The sequence below is a fragment of the Dunckerocampus dactyliophorus genome, chromosome 10 (assembly GCF_027744805.1).
Source record: "Dunckerocampus dactyliophorus isolate RoL2022-P2 chromosome 10, RoL_Ddac_1.1, whole genome shotgun sequence".
In the NCBI taxonomy this organism is placed as follows: Eukaryota; Metazoa; Chordata; class Actinopteri; order Syngnathiformes; family Syngnathidae; genus Dunckerocampus; species Dunckerocampus dactyliophorus.
Window position 1 is genome coordinate 18,578,426 of NC_072828.1, and position 13,623 is coordinate 18,592,048.

Below are 13,623 nucleotides of genomic sequence, written 5' to 3' on the forward strand. Positions count from 1 at the left end.
AGATCCATGATGTCTTTTGAAGGACAAGTTCTTACTCCATCCCCGGAGTATATTTTCACTCAATTAATTATTGAGTTAGCAGATTTTGCTTTTCCATTGTTAAAAGTTGTAAAGATACCCAAATAACTCCAGTAGTCAACCTCTGATTTGTTGATCCTGTATTTTAATTTTTTTCCCTATAGGCAATAGAAATAATCAATTCAAATATTCAGTGAGGGAAGTAATTAAAAGCATATACAATAATATCAACAGTGTTAATTTATGCATAGCTAAACATTTACATTGTTTACATTAATGCAGTGCTTCTCAAATAGTGAGGCGGGCCCCCCTTGGGGAACGCGGTGAACTGTCAGGGGGGGTTCCCCTCCGTTGTGTAAACGGGTTCCCTGGGAAACATATTTACCGTGACACTGCTCAAGCAGGAGTTTTGTTTACGTCTTAAATGGCTTATTTACTCATATTTTGTCTAATATATTGAGTAATACAAACGTAAAGGTGACTATATGGGTGTATGTATTTAGAAAGTCCTGAACAGGTTTTCTATACCATAACTACGAAAATAGAAAATGTATTAATTAGAAATTCTGTCACCGTGATCCAGTCTGGTGCGTGTAACTGGTGACACCAATGGCCAGTGTAGACTGCAGTTCATAAACGTCTTGTATTGCCTTAAACTGTATTTGTATTTTAGTTCACCATTTTTTAACTAAATATGTAACATTTGCTTAAATATGGACTAATAATAGGCCGTAGGCAACCACAAAACAGCGATCATTAATTAATTAATTTTGAGGGAGCGACTTTAGCACTGCGGTGGAGTGACGAACGACTGTAATTGGAAAAAACATCTGGGTCCAGGTTGTGTTTCTTCATGAGAGGCTGCATGGTTCAGGGGGGAGCTTATTCCAGAGGCTCGGGCCAGCAACTGAAAAAGGCTCTGCCGCCCCACTGTGCTTGCCAAAATTCAACTGGGATAGGCTCCAGCTCACCCGTGACCCTGAACCAGATAACCGGTAGGAATCAAATGAATGGTAATTAATGAATGGTGAAACTGGTACCATGACAACCACAAATTAAGACCTTAGTTTCTACTATTGAGAAAGACAAGGGTACAGCTGAGAAATGACTTTTTACAGCTATTTAATAGGGGTGCACAATAAGGGCCGATATAAGTGCTCACTCCTGTGCTCTTACTAGTGCGCTGCATTTCCTGCTACAGGGAAGCTGCAGCCGCTTCACCCCAGTGGTTTGTTGCGCAGCTGGCTGCAATTGCAATTAGTTGGATTTAAAAGCCCAGCCCAAGTACGCCGCTGGTTCATTGTCTCTTTTCCTGTTTCCTATGTGTACTTTGCCTGTGCATCCACTTAGACGGTTCCCTTACCTTTTACTACAGCCCAAGTCTTCCATGTAGGATTTTTTCACAGAGCCTTTTTACCTCTGTCTCTTTCTGTTGTTTGCACCTGCTTATTAAAGTATTTTTATTTTCCACCACCCACGCCTGTCACTGCATAGTGGGGTTCAAGCACTCGACAGCTCCACAGAACGTGGCACGATATGACGAATTATGACATCATACCGATAAATCTAATAACGTTAAAAATAGCTTCGATAATCGACCGATAATTAAAAAAAAAACCTCCTCAATGAGACAAGAATGGTCATACTGTGATGTGTGTTAAGCTCCGGCCCCAACCCGCCACACTTGCAAGTGTGTGCTGTCTGCTTGGCAAAACTTGGTGCATCCGTCTATCACAATGTAATCTCAACTTCATAAGGTGACCGTGCAGTCACCAGTGGACATACTGTACATTCTATAGTAGTTATAGCAGGCAATAGGGTAGTAGGTAAGACCACTTTCGGCTGGTAATCTGTCCAGCCAACAGTATTTTTACATAAAGTATATATCTATAAACAAATATGCATATACGAGCAATTAATCCATCCACCTTATCTGGATATTAACATCCAGTCACAAAATAATGCTGCAAATAAAGGGAACCTGGGTGTGGAACCATACTTGTGTTCATCATATTGTTGAGAAAAACTGTGTGCCTCTGAGGCTCCATGCAGCCCAGTAATCATTACACACAGCAAAATAATAATAGCCTGCAAATTGTCTAATGTCGACGAACAGCTGGTACACAGACCCAGGGCTGAGGTCTCATCTCGATGTGAGTGAGTGTAACCTCAGTGAGTGGCAGAGAGGACGTTGGCAGTTGCATTTACTCTGCAGTGAGGCAGATAGTCATTAGGGGAAGTAAACATTCACTTAAGCCTGTGCGTGCTCATTGATGCCACTCATGGGTCTCTGTGAGGAGTGATCAGGGAACACAGTGAAGCTAAGTGTTTTAATTAGCCTAAAAACCTGACAGCCTTTCTCGGTACTTTGACACTGTAGTGTTTGTTCGCTGTAGTTCTCTGTGATCTACATACCTCACTTTCACTGTCAGGATGTGTTTATCTCTGTGAATTTGCTTTATTTTTGTTGAGCTAAAAAGCACTCAGACATACGGGATGTAAGTTAACAGCACAGAATTAGTTGTGGAAAAAGTCAAAACAGCTTTATACAGACAAATGTTTAATCATTGTCCTTTTTTTGACTGCCGTTGTAATTTTCAAGTCCTTTATTTTATGGTGACCGTACTTTGATCAATGAAAACCAGGACATTCAGCCTGGCAATGAGATACTCAAATGACACTCGATGTTTACGCAAAGATGCCTTTTAATTTCAATACAATGAAAGTACGGCACTTCTGTATGGAGAGAACATTTTTATTTTACAAAATACTATCTATAATCAGGCCCGTAACCAGGGGGAGTTCAGCGGGTTCGAATGAACCACCCCCCCGCGGGCGACCAAAGGTCCGCTTGGTTAAAAAAAAAAAAAAACTGCTATCAAGGTGTGCAATCCCGTTCACTTCCCCAACATCAGGGTCCTCCTTCAGTTGGCCTGTACCATCCCAGTAACATCGTGTGAATGTGAGCGAAGTGCCAGTACCTTGAAGCGTCTGAACACCTACATGAGGGCCAGTATGACGCAACAGCAGCTGACCTTGCTGGCACTTCTCCACATTCACTACAAAAAGGTTATCAACCTGGAGGAAGTGGTGGACGTATTTTCCACAACACATCCAAGAAAGATGATGCTGAATTAGCGATAGGTAAGGCTGAAACACATTGTCGTGATTCATATTGTGTAGGCCTGTGTAAATAGCATCCACCACTGAAGCCATGGCATGCTCAGTCGCCCAGTAAACTGATTAACTTATCTAAATAGGGCAAGCTTGATGTTGTAATTTTGCCCTTAAGCTTGTAATTTGGAGGAAATAACATTGTTGTTATGTCTGTCCAAAATATGCATCAGAAAACTGTTTTTTCGGGCTTCAAATGCAAAATTTTCCCCCGCTCTCCCCCCGCTCGGTCACTTCGCTCCCTCGCAAAAGGTCCGTTCACTCAAATTTTTGAACCCCCCCGAAGAAATATCTGGTTACGGGCCTGATAATCAAGGATTCAACTACAAATTACAAAGGAAGAATGTTCAAAAATGGTTCGACACAAGAACCTGAGGTCAAATGCTTGTTAAGTTTTGGAATGTCACCAATATTTCCGGGGAAAATGTGCCCTCTAAAGTCACAAGAACTTAGGAATTTGAACCTCCATTGTGCAGGACATCCCAATTTTATGAGACTTCAACTCAGCAGGCATCAGAGGATTAACCGAGTGAATAGGTTTTGCTTTTTCTTTGGCTTTTTGGCAACACTAATTCAAAAAGCTGCCCACACAGCAGCCTCGCATGCAGCAGTGTGCCCTAATGCTGCTCAATTTAATGTCTCAATTAAAAAAAAAAAGAAAATCCAGTATGGCAAGGGCAGGACATGAAAACAGGACATGTCCTGAGAAAACAGGACGTTTTATCACCGTGCTTTATTAGTTGGTGGTAAGAAAATTGCTACGTGGAGTCGTGGAGGTGTTTGCTTCTTGTCAGATATAATTTCAGTAAAAGCCATCAGTAATGTTAATAGTAAAAAAATGATTACAACCATAACAACAAAGTTATGTAGATACTTTTAACAAAAGTGTGTATGTGTAAAACATCATGTTATGTCTAAGTTGTAAAGAACAGGTTTAGTGTGCGTCCTGCTGTGAGGAAATCCGACAAAAGAAGCTGCAGATGCAGTTCTCACATGCCAGTCAACACATAGAGAAACAGCTGTTTCATGAGACACTGTAAACCCACTGTGAAGAATATGAATATACACCACACATGATAATGTTTTCACATCACATTCATGTGATGAAATGTAACTATTGTGAGCATTTGCAATGAAATGTTTTTCAAACTTGCAACATGCAATGCAGCAATCATTATGCAGTAGACCAGGACACTGTACCTACATCCGCATGTTGTTAGTTTTTGAATGTCAATTATAACTTTTTTATTATTGCAAGACAATTGATTAAATAAAAACAGTGTTTAAACAAAATGTTGGCCTATTGTTAAATAAATACACATACTGTGCATATTGTGTTTCGATTACGAAGGGCTGTTAGTCAAATGTGTGTACAGAGCTTACTTCAACTCCCTGCGGTAGACATATTTTAAATAGACGTTACCTGGCCATTTATTTTTCCTGATTAATCAAACAAGGATTTTATTTTAACACCAAAGTGGAAAATGTTTAATCCTTGACCGTAAGTTTATCAGTCAATTTGAATGCTGATTTGACTTTGGAGTGGACACTAGAGGTGTTCCTCTATTTGCAACTAAATGGCTAGTTCACACAAAAAGGAAAAATAAAAGGAAGCGATCTACTGTATAAGCGTGTTTTAATCTACTTGGCAACTGCCACGCTTTGCTGCTTCCACTACAAACAAATGCTGCTCTTGCAAGCAGTGTCACTTCCGCTGCATAGCAATTGTCAAGTGGTGCTGCCGTTGCATTTCCACTGCAACTTTAGTTCTGAGCACAATTTGGGGAACTACTCATTCTAGGATGCTCACGGTCACCGTGTTGTTGCCTTTAACAGCATTTGATTTGGACACACGTATTCAGTAGAGCCGGTGGCCTAGTGGTTAGCATGGTGGCAACAATGTCAGGAGATGTGGAAGATCTGGGTTCGATGTTTACATCTCTGTGTGGAGTTTGCTTGTTCTCCCCGTGTTTACGCGGGTTTTCTCAGAGTACTCCAGTTTCATCCCACATCCCGAAAGCATGCATGTTAGGTTAATCGGCAACTCTAAATTGCCCACAGGTATGATTGTGAGTGTGAAAGGTTGTTTGTCTATATGTGCCCTGCGATTGACTGGCCACATTTTCAAAGCAAGAATACTTCACCCATTATAGGGCTTGAATTCATTTCTATTTATTTGTAAATAGGGTCAGTCAACTAAAAAAAACATTGACTTCAGGGATTGAAATGTACACTGCAATGCATGGTAAAGATTGATTTAATTTGATCAAGCATGAAAATACTGAGATAAAAGGCAGTGTGATATTCGAGATGTTACTCTCAGTAAGCGCTGTGTTTATGATCACTTTTCAATGGATCAGAGGTAGTACATTTTTGTTTCATCTACCAACTGCATCATGAGTAAGTGCTGGGGAATCATTTGTAATGTTGTTACACCAAAGTGATAACATTTTAGGCAACCCATTGTTCTGGAGCCACATCTGGCTCGTTCATCCCTCTATTGTAGCTCCTGTGGATTTTGACAAAAAGGATGAATAAATTATAAATGATTACATTTTTGTTAGTTATTTTGATAGTGACTAAGTTATAACATCCCCTTTTTAATCAAAGTGTTTTTTAAGAGAAATTAATAAAGGAAATAAATAAAGGAATAGCGTCAAAGAAGCTTGCATTGTGTATTGTGTAAACTTATATGCGACAGTCCTAGTTTTTGTAGCATTAATTTCACCTCATGCTTTTGCAAGTGTTTTCTTTGGGTGCTCCAGATGTGACATTCACAGATTTGCACATTCCAAGCACATACATGGGAGGTTAATTTCAGACTCGAATTTGCCCAAAGGTGTAAAAGTCAGCTTGATCCACAACTACACTATCACTGATGACACAGATTTCGATTTCTGGTTAGTTAGTTTGATAAACAGTCATGAGTGTGGTTTCTACATACAGTAATTTACAGTAGGGAACACTCATACTTGGCCAATCATACCGGGCTTGGGCCCACTACACAGCATGCCATGTTTAGATAGCGTGAGCACACTGAATTGCATCCAGGCTCTGCACTCCTTTGGCATGATTGGAATTAGTGGACGAAGGCGTGACACGATTCCATGCGCATGCACACGCGCAAAGTAGCCGAGTCATAGAATGACTTTGAGTTCTTTAAGGCAGTGGTCCCCAACCCCCGGGCCGTGGGTCATTTGGTACCGGGCCACACAGAAAGAAAAAATAATTTCCATTATTTGTTTTTTTTTTGGTTTTATTTTTAAAAGTGGCCGGATTCTCTCTGTTACATCCGTCTCACTTGACGCATGTCCATTGTGCGTGTGCTAACTTTATCTCATGCCGCACAGATAGACTACTACTGTGTTTTTACCATTTTTCTTTCACCTCATATTTGGTCTGAAATGCTGATACTATGTGGGAATGCATAAAGGTAAGTTTTGATGACTTATTGAGTACTAATGTGCACATTTGTCTCAAGTTAATTCATGCTAGCGCACTGCCTTTTACCACACACGTCAAACAGTGATGTAATCATCTCTCTGGAAAAACTTGACTGGAACTTGAACTGGTGGATGGTGGGTCGGCATTCATTTTGTGCTTTTAATTTGATGTTATTCATGTCTTAGTTTTACACAATACATAATAAATAAGATAAATTAGATCGCTATAATGTACGAATCCCGCCCGGTCCGCGGGAGATTTGTGGGAACACAAGCCGGTCCGTGGGTCAAAAGGGACCACTGCTTTAAGGCATAGTTCGGATTTTTTGACATGAAGTTGTATGACATCCCCATCAGCAATGTAGTCCATGAACTGTGACTTACCCCACACCCAGTTCTGGTCAGATTTCTGTGATGAGAACCGTAGTTACGGTTAGATATCGGGTTACTTAAGTAAAGTGTTTGGCTTCTGAAAACAATATGCGTTCAAAAGAGTAATACATTTGCATGACAAAAATGCCTTCTCCAAAAAAATCTGACCTCACAAATCGCTCTGCTTTACTTTGTCTGACGTCGTATTAATGCGCCCTATTGGCTGTCCATTGTTGTGTATGTGATGAAGATGGCTGCGACCTTTGCATCTTAATTTGCTGTGGAACACATACGCAAACAAGAAGGCTGTGACGCTCGGGGCGGATGCATCTTCATCACAAAAACCATGTTATTAGCAATGATGGGTTGCGCTCAAAGACACCGCGTTAAGTTAAAGGTACCTGTTTTTTAGTGTATTTTACACGATACTTAAATGTAGCAAATTGTACATCTGAATTAAGAGTTACAGCGTGAGTGATGAAAATATCTACTTCATGTTTTCCTTTATTTTCCTGTTTATGTAAACACACACACACACACACATATATTATAAAGACGTTTTTGTGATGTTCGGAGTGTCCCTGATTGCATCTTGTGTTCTTGTAATGAGAATGCGGAAGTGTTCGTTCCCAGGATGAACAGACTAGAGACGTGTGTGAGCTGGAGATTCATACAGTGTATTGTGTTGAAACTGTACTGCTGTTGATGTGTTCAGGTCAGAATGAAGTTATAAAGGAGCGTCAGAATCTGTGTGACTGTGTGGGGAACTCCGTCTGCCGTCATAACAGAGAGGCGTGCTCGCTCTGTTTCGTATGCGTTAATTACACTAAAACATTTTACGTAATTAATTAAATAAATTAGTTATCGCTGTTAACGCGTTATTTTTGACAGCTCCGCTATATGCAATACAGTCATTGGTGTAATTAATTTTAATGATCTAATATTGTTCTATTTCTTTACATTTGAAGGCTGAACAACACAGAGTGTTAGAATATTTGACCTGCCAAAGAACATATCAAGACAGCAGCAAAGGGAATAACAATGGGACTGAGTAAAGTGAAGTAGATAATTAGGTAAATATTGGACTTTTAATAGTTGGATTGTATTTTGCAGAGGATGTTTGCAGTAATTATATGCTCACTGTTTGCCTGTGTTAGATCCCAAATGACCTTGTAATGGTCACCACTGCATTGGGAATAAGCGCTGAAATGTTCTCCATGTAGAGCAGTTGATTTCAATCCCATGTCATTTTAGGATGGAATGTTTTTACAACGTTAACCTTCATTGATTTTCAATACAAGAATAGGGCGCACAATTTTGAATCGATTTTGTTTTTTGTCCAATTCATACAAATATACAAATAACAAAACAAATAACAAAAAATATATATACAAATGGAAAATTGCTGTAACAGCACTATTTTCTTTTTACATGCCATTAATGTGCCAACGTTCTGTTTGACACACCGTAGTTTGAGGAAACGCAGCGGCGTGAGGAGAATATTGAGCAGAAATGAACAAAGAAAAGGTTCTTTTCATGGGTAAGTTTAGCTTCAAAGCACTGGCAGAGGGCTTTCTCGACAAGACCAAAGTTATTAGTATCTATTGTCAGAGAGTACGTCGACTCGAGTTAAGTTACTGGTGAACTGCCGGTATTTTTTATTGTCATTTATATCGTAGCAAGTAATACCTTGGCATACGAGTGACCCAACTAACAAGTGTTTGCGAGCTAAAATTTGTCTCACAAACTGCTAGTTATAGGCAGGCACAGCTATTGGGCAGCTTGTGTCAATGTGACAAATGCGGAAGTGAGTGAGCCTCGCGAGGGAATTTAGTAGCGTCATTTTTATTATTTATTAGCGTACTTCAGTGCCAGGCCAGACAGAGACCACGTGACTTTGATTCAGTAGTTGATCACTGATAGTCAAATGAGTGGCTGAGCAGAAATGTTGGGTTTGTCAAGCAAATTTTAGCGCTTTATTTTGGTATCTTCTACTTCCTGCTTTCTTTGTTGCCCTTGCCATCTGCTTGGCATGACCACCGAACTATGTTGCTCGTCTTGTTGAGAACAAAGGGCTTGGGCTTTCAGTGACTGATTTTGTACATTTGAGTTTCATTTATTTGTGTCATCAAGAAATAGGGGAGAAGATGCGCACTCATATCACTCATAAGCTTTTGCATGGGTTGCACCATTATGATGCTGAAGGCACCAAATTGGTCTTTTGGAGCATAAATCAGTTAGGTGTCTGTGTAGGCTCTCAGTCGTACAGGAGTTGTCCATCGAGTTGTCCTTTTATCGGAGGTGCTAATGGCAGGAGAGGATTAGACCACAACTCCGCCCAGGCTTAGTGTAAGGAACCAATAGGAGGAGGGTGTTGGCACACCAATTCCGCCCACTCTTACTGTATTTGAGGCCTAGGCTACCAGCACTTATTAGTTCGCTGACGAAGCTCTTCGAATGAGGAGTGAAACGTCCGACACCTTTTTCACAGAAGTACAGATGACGTCTCAAGAAGCCTTTCCCTCGATAAATCAGTTAGAATCATATGAATGTCATTCATAATTAATAATAAAGTAATAATTATTGATTATGTAAGATGTATTAATGTTAATAACCAAGGTAAGTGAAGGTGAAGGTGTCATGTGCAACAAAAAATACTTTTGTCATAAGCATATACTGTATTTGCAAGATATACAATGCAAAAAAAAAAATCAAAACATTGATTCTAAAAAAGTGTGTGTGTGTGTGTGTGTGTGTGTGGGTGGGTGTGGGTGTGTGTGTGTGTGTGTGTGAGTGAGAGGAAGAGAGAGAGAGAAAGACACAGCCTATTATCCTCTTTGGGAGTTTAGTGACCCACACTAAACATTGTTTCTGTTGTTGCAAAGCTACACTTGTTGCAGACTTTGTTGCTGCTTCTGACAAACTGTAACTTTCTTCATTGAGTTAGCAGCCTCTAACTGGCTAATTAACGTGACAAAACAGACTCTAACGTCCTGTTTTGGTGACTGGTGATCCATAGCTTACATGGACCAAGACCACAATGGCAGTCCATTGGGCTGGAAAAGTGGCAATCAAAAGTAAAGAGAAGAGAAAAGAGACACAAAACTCAAGGACATTGATTGTTACCTGTTAGGTATTTTTGAGAAGGAACACCAGCTAAGGTTGGAATGTCATGAATAATTCATTCATTCATCTTTCAAATTAAAACTGAAAAAATTAAATAACAATTTTCTTCAATATTTGTTTGTAGACTCAACAAAGAAAGAGATAACCACTGGTTTTCCTGATTTACGATTCTGTGCATGGATGGATATTGTTCTGATTGGCGCACACAAGAGTTTGGATCCCAATGCAGAGAGGACGACGTTTAGTGTAAAAAAATGATTTAATAACAAACGATGTCCTACGTAGGAGGGAAAAATATAAATAATGACAAAAATACAAAATAATTCACAGGTAAAGAAAAAAACAAAACAGGGAGCACAAAGATACTGAACGAAGAATCACCATGGAAAAGGCTGGCAGCAATAAACAAATTCTACTTGTAATAACACAAAGTGCTGCTGGAAAAAGCCATACAGGACAACGGATGCACAAGGCAAAAAACACAAGACGCTGCTGGAATGAGCGGAAATAGGTAACCGCAGCATGGAACAAGAGCCAGACCACAGAAAGCCCACTACACCACGAGGCCAGGCAGAGCGGAGAGCGGGTGGAGTCCAAAGTACAATCTGGCAATGAGGGAATGCTTCAGCCATTCTTAAGAAGCCAGGTGTGCTGGTGGCTCCGCCCCTGCCGGCCAGCGGTGCACTGCAACTCAAGGCAGATAGGCGGCAGCGAAGCAATAGCACAGAACGTGACATAATATTATATAATATCCAAACACCGGAAGTGAAATTGGGCATGATACAAAGATGAGCAATAGCAGCAGCGAGACACGGACTGTGTTGTTTTTCTTCTTTTAAATTTTTTAATTAAATAAAATAAGAACAGGGATAACAAGTGCATAAAGTTATTTTTTTGTGATGGCTTTACAAGTAGGCAAGAGAGGCTTTTTGTTTGGCCGTACCATAAAGTATGTATGTGTGTGTGGAGAGCGTTCTAATTTTAATGTTGTTGGAATTAGAGATAAGGCTCGGTTCTGTTTTAAGTTCTTTGGAAATGCATGTGTGTGTGTGTGTGTATGTTCTTGGCTATAAGCAGGGCCAGATGCTGTTTTGGGGACATACTCATTGGGGCAATAAAATACTTGGCTCTGCCAGACTTGATCAGTGCCATCATAATCGCAGCGACAGCGGAGAGAACACCATACCACAGTTAATCACAAACACTGAATACATGAACTGTTGTGATGTGATGATGCTGCTTCACAATGGTTGACATAAGAAGGCAACGTGAGGATGGAAATTTGATCAACAGGGAGAAGTAAACGAAAGAGGAAATACGGTGGGGGGAATTATTATAGTTGATCCCCTGATGATTATGTCAGATTCCCCCTTTACACATACATGGCCAATCCATAATTTTATGGTATTTTTCTTACAGCAAGATATCAACAAAAATCTAGAAAAAAATGATTAGTTTAATGTTGCGAATTAACTTGTATTTGAGTGAAATAAGTATTTAAAGGGATAGTTCAGATTTTTGACATCCCCATCAGCATTGTTGTCCATTAACAGACTTATCCCCTACTTGGTGTCTTTAGTCCACTTCTGGTCATGTTTCTGTGATGAAGAACGTAGTTCCGCTTAGTTGCTAGAGACAATTAAGTAAAGAGTTTGGCTTTGTCACATGCGAGTGTCTTCGTCACATACACATGAACGCACAGGCGACAGTGCGCAGGGATACGGCGGGAGACAAATATAACGCCGAGTGTTTTGTGAGGTTTTATTTTTTTTGAGAAGGCATTTTTGTGATGCAAATGTATTAATCTTTTGAACGCATATTGTTTTGAGAAGCCAAACTCTTTACTTAACTGTCCCCAGCAACGAAGCTAAGTTCTTCATCACAGAAATCTGACCAGAACTGGACTTAGGAGACAAAGTGGGAGGTAAGTTAATGCTGATGGTGATGTCAGACAACTTCAACTATCCCTTTAATGCTCTACCAACCACACAGACAGCGTTACGTGTCCATGAAGCACACAAATCAGTGCTGTCCCTAGCCAGAAGTTTGACAACCTAGAGGCTACTGTTTGGCGCAATAATTGTAAAATGAAGAAATACAACATTCCTGCCTTCGCTCTGAAGCGCCATGCAAGATTTCACCTTGCAGGGTGAGGATAATTCCGAGAAAAATATGAGATCAGCCCAGAATTGCAAGGGAGGAGTTTGATAATGATCTCAAGGGACATGGGATGACAAGAAAACCGTTAGTAGCAAATTTTGCAGTCATGAAATGAGATCCTGCAGCGCTCGCACGGCCCCTTCCTCCAAAACCCACGTGTACAGGCCTGCCATTGAACACCTTAATGACTGAGACTAGGCTTGAGAGAATGTGATGAGACGAGATCAAAATGGCATCAATTCGACATTTTGGAAATCTCTGTGAATTACAGTACATTAAATTTGATATCCCACCAATTACGTGGACTGGAGTCTTTCAGCAACTTTCCTTGTTTCTCAACTTGTCCCCCTGATGAAGGCCCGATGGCTGAAACATGTTGGGGCTGAATAATGTCCATTAAGACATGCCATAAAAATAAAAAAGGCATTTTAATAGGGTTAGAGAGTGCCTTGGATGTTTGCAGTTTTTGTGATGTCCTGTTTCACCAAGCAACTTACTGTAGTTCGTTGTGGTCTGCAGCATGTGTATGAAACTCCTGTTGTATTGCGTTTTACAATGAGCTAGCATGAGCAGAGTGGATTAGATATCTTTTCTCCAATAATAAAGCGAGGACCATTTCCACCATAATTATTACTTTTTACTTGTGCATCTCATAATAAGATATCACTCTGTCAGCAAAAAAAAAAAAAATGCATAGTCTACCTTGCATAAACACTTCTAAAGCAGATTTGATTGGATCTGTGTTCCATTATTAAGGAGAACATCATGAATTCACCCTCTACCACTCACAGGCATTCAGCCACCCTTGACATAAAAATCCTCTAAGATACAGTCCATTCAACGAAGGATTGTTCAGCAAATTAACCAAATCCCCCACTGCATAAGTGTCAGGTAATGATTTCCCTAATTACACTTTAATTTAATTTTGCACTATACTGACACCCTTCAGTACCTCTTTGACTCTTAGCTGCCTGCCGCTATTATTCTCCTCTCTCTCAAGAAGCTTGAAAGAGCTCAGCACCAACCTTCTTGTCTTCATGGTCCGTTTGTGGCTTTTACAAACTTAAGATTCTTTGGTTTCCATTTCCAAAAATGATTCAAATAAACTGTACGTATTCCTTCTCCAGTTCAAAACCATTAAAGCTACTAAAACCAAGTCAATGTAGGTCAATACATGCTAAACTATATGAACAAAACATCCACATCTTAGCTTTGTGTTATAAGTCACAAAACACATGTGTATATCTAATAAATAGAGTTAATTAATTATCAATAATTAATTCATATTATTTTTACAATAATATGAATTTTTCAGTACCGAACCTAAAGT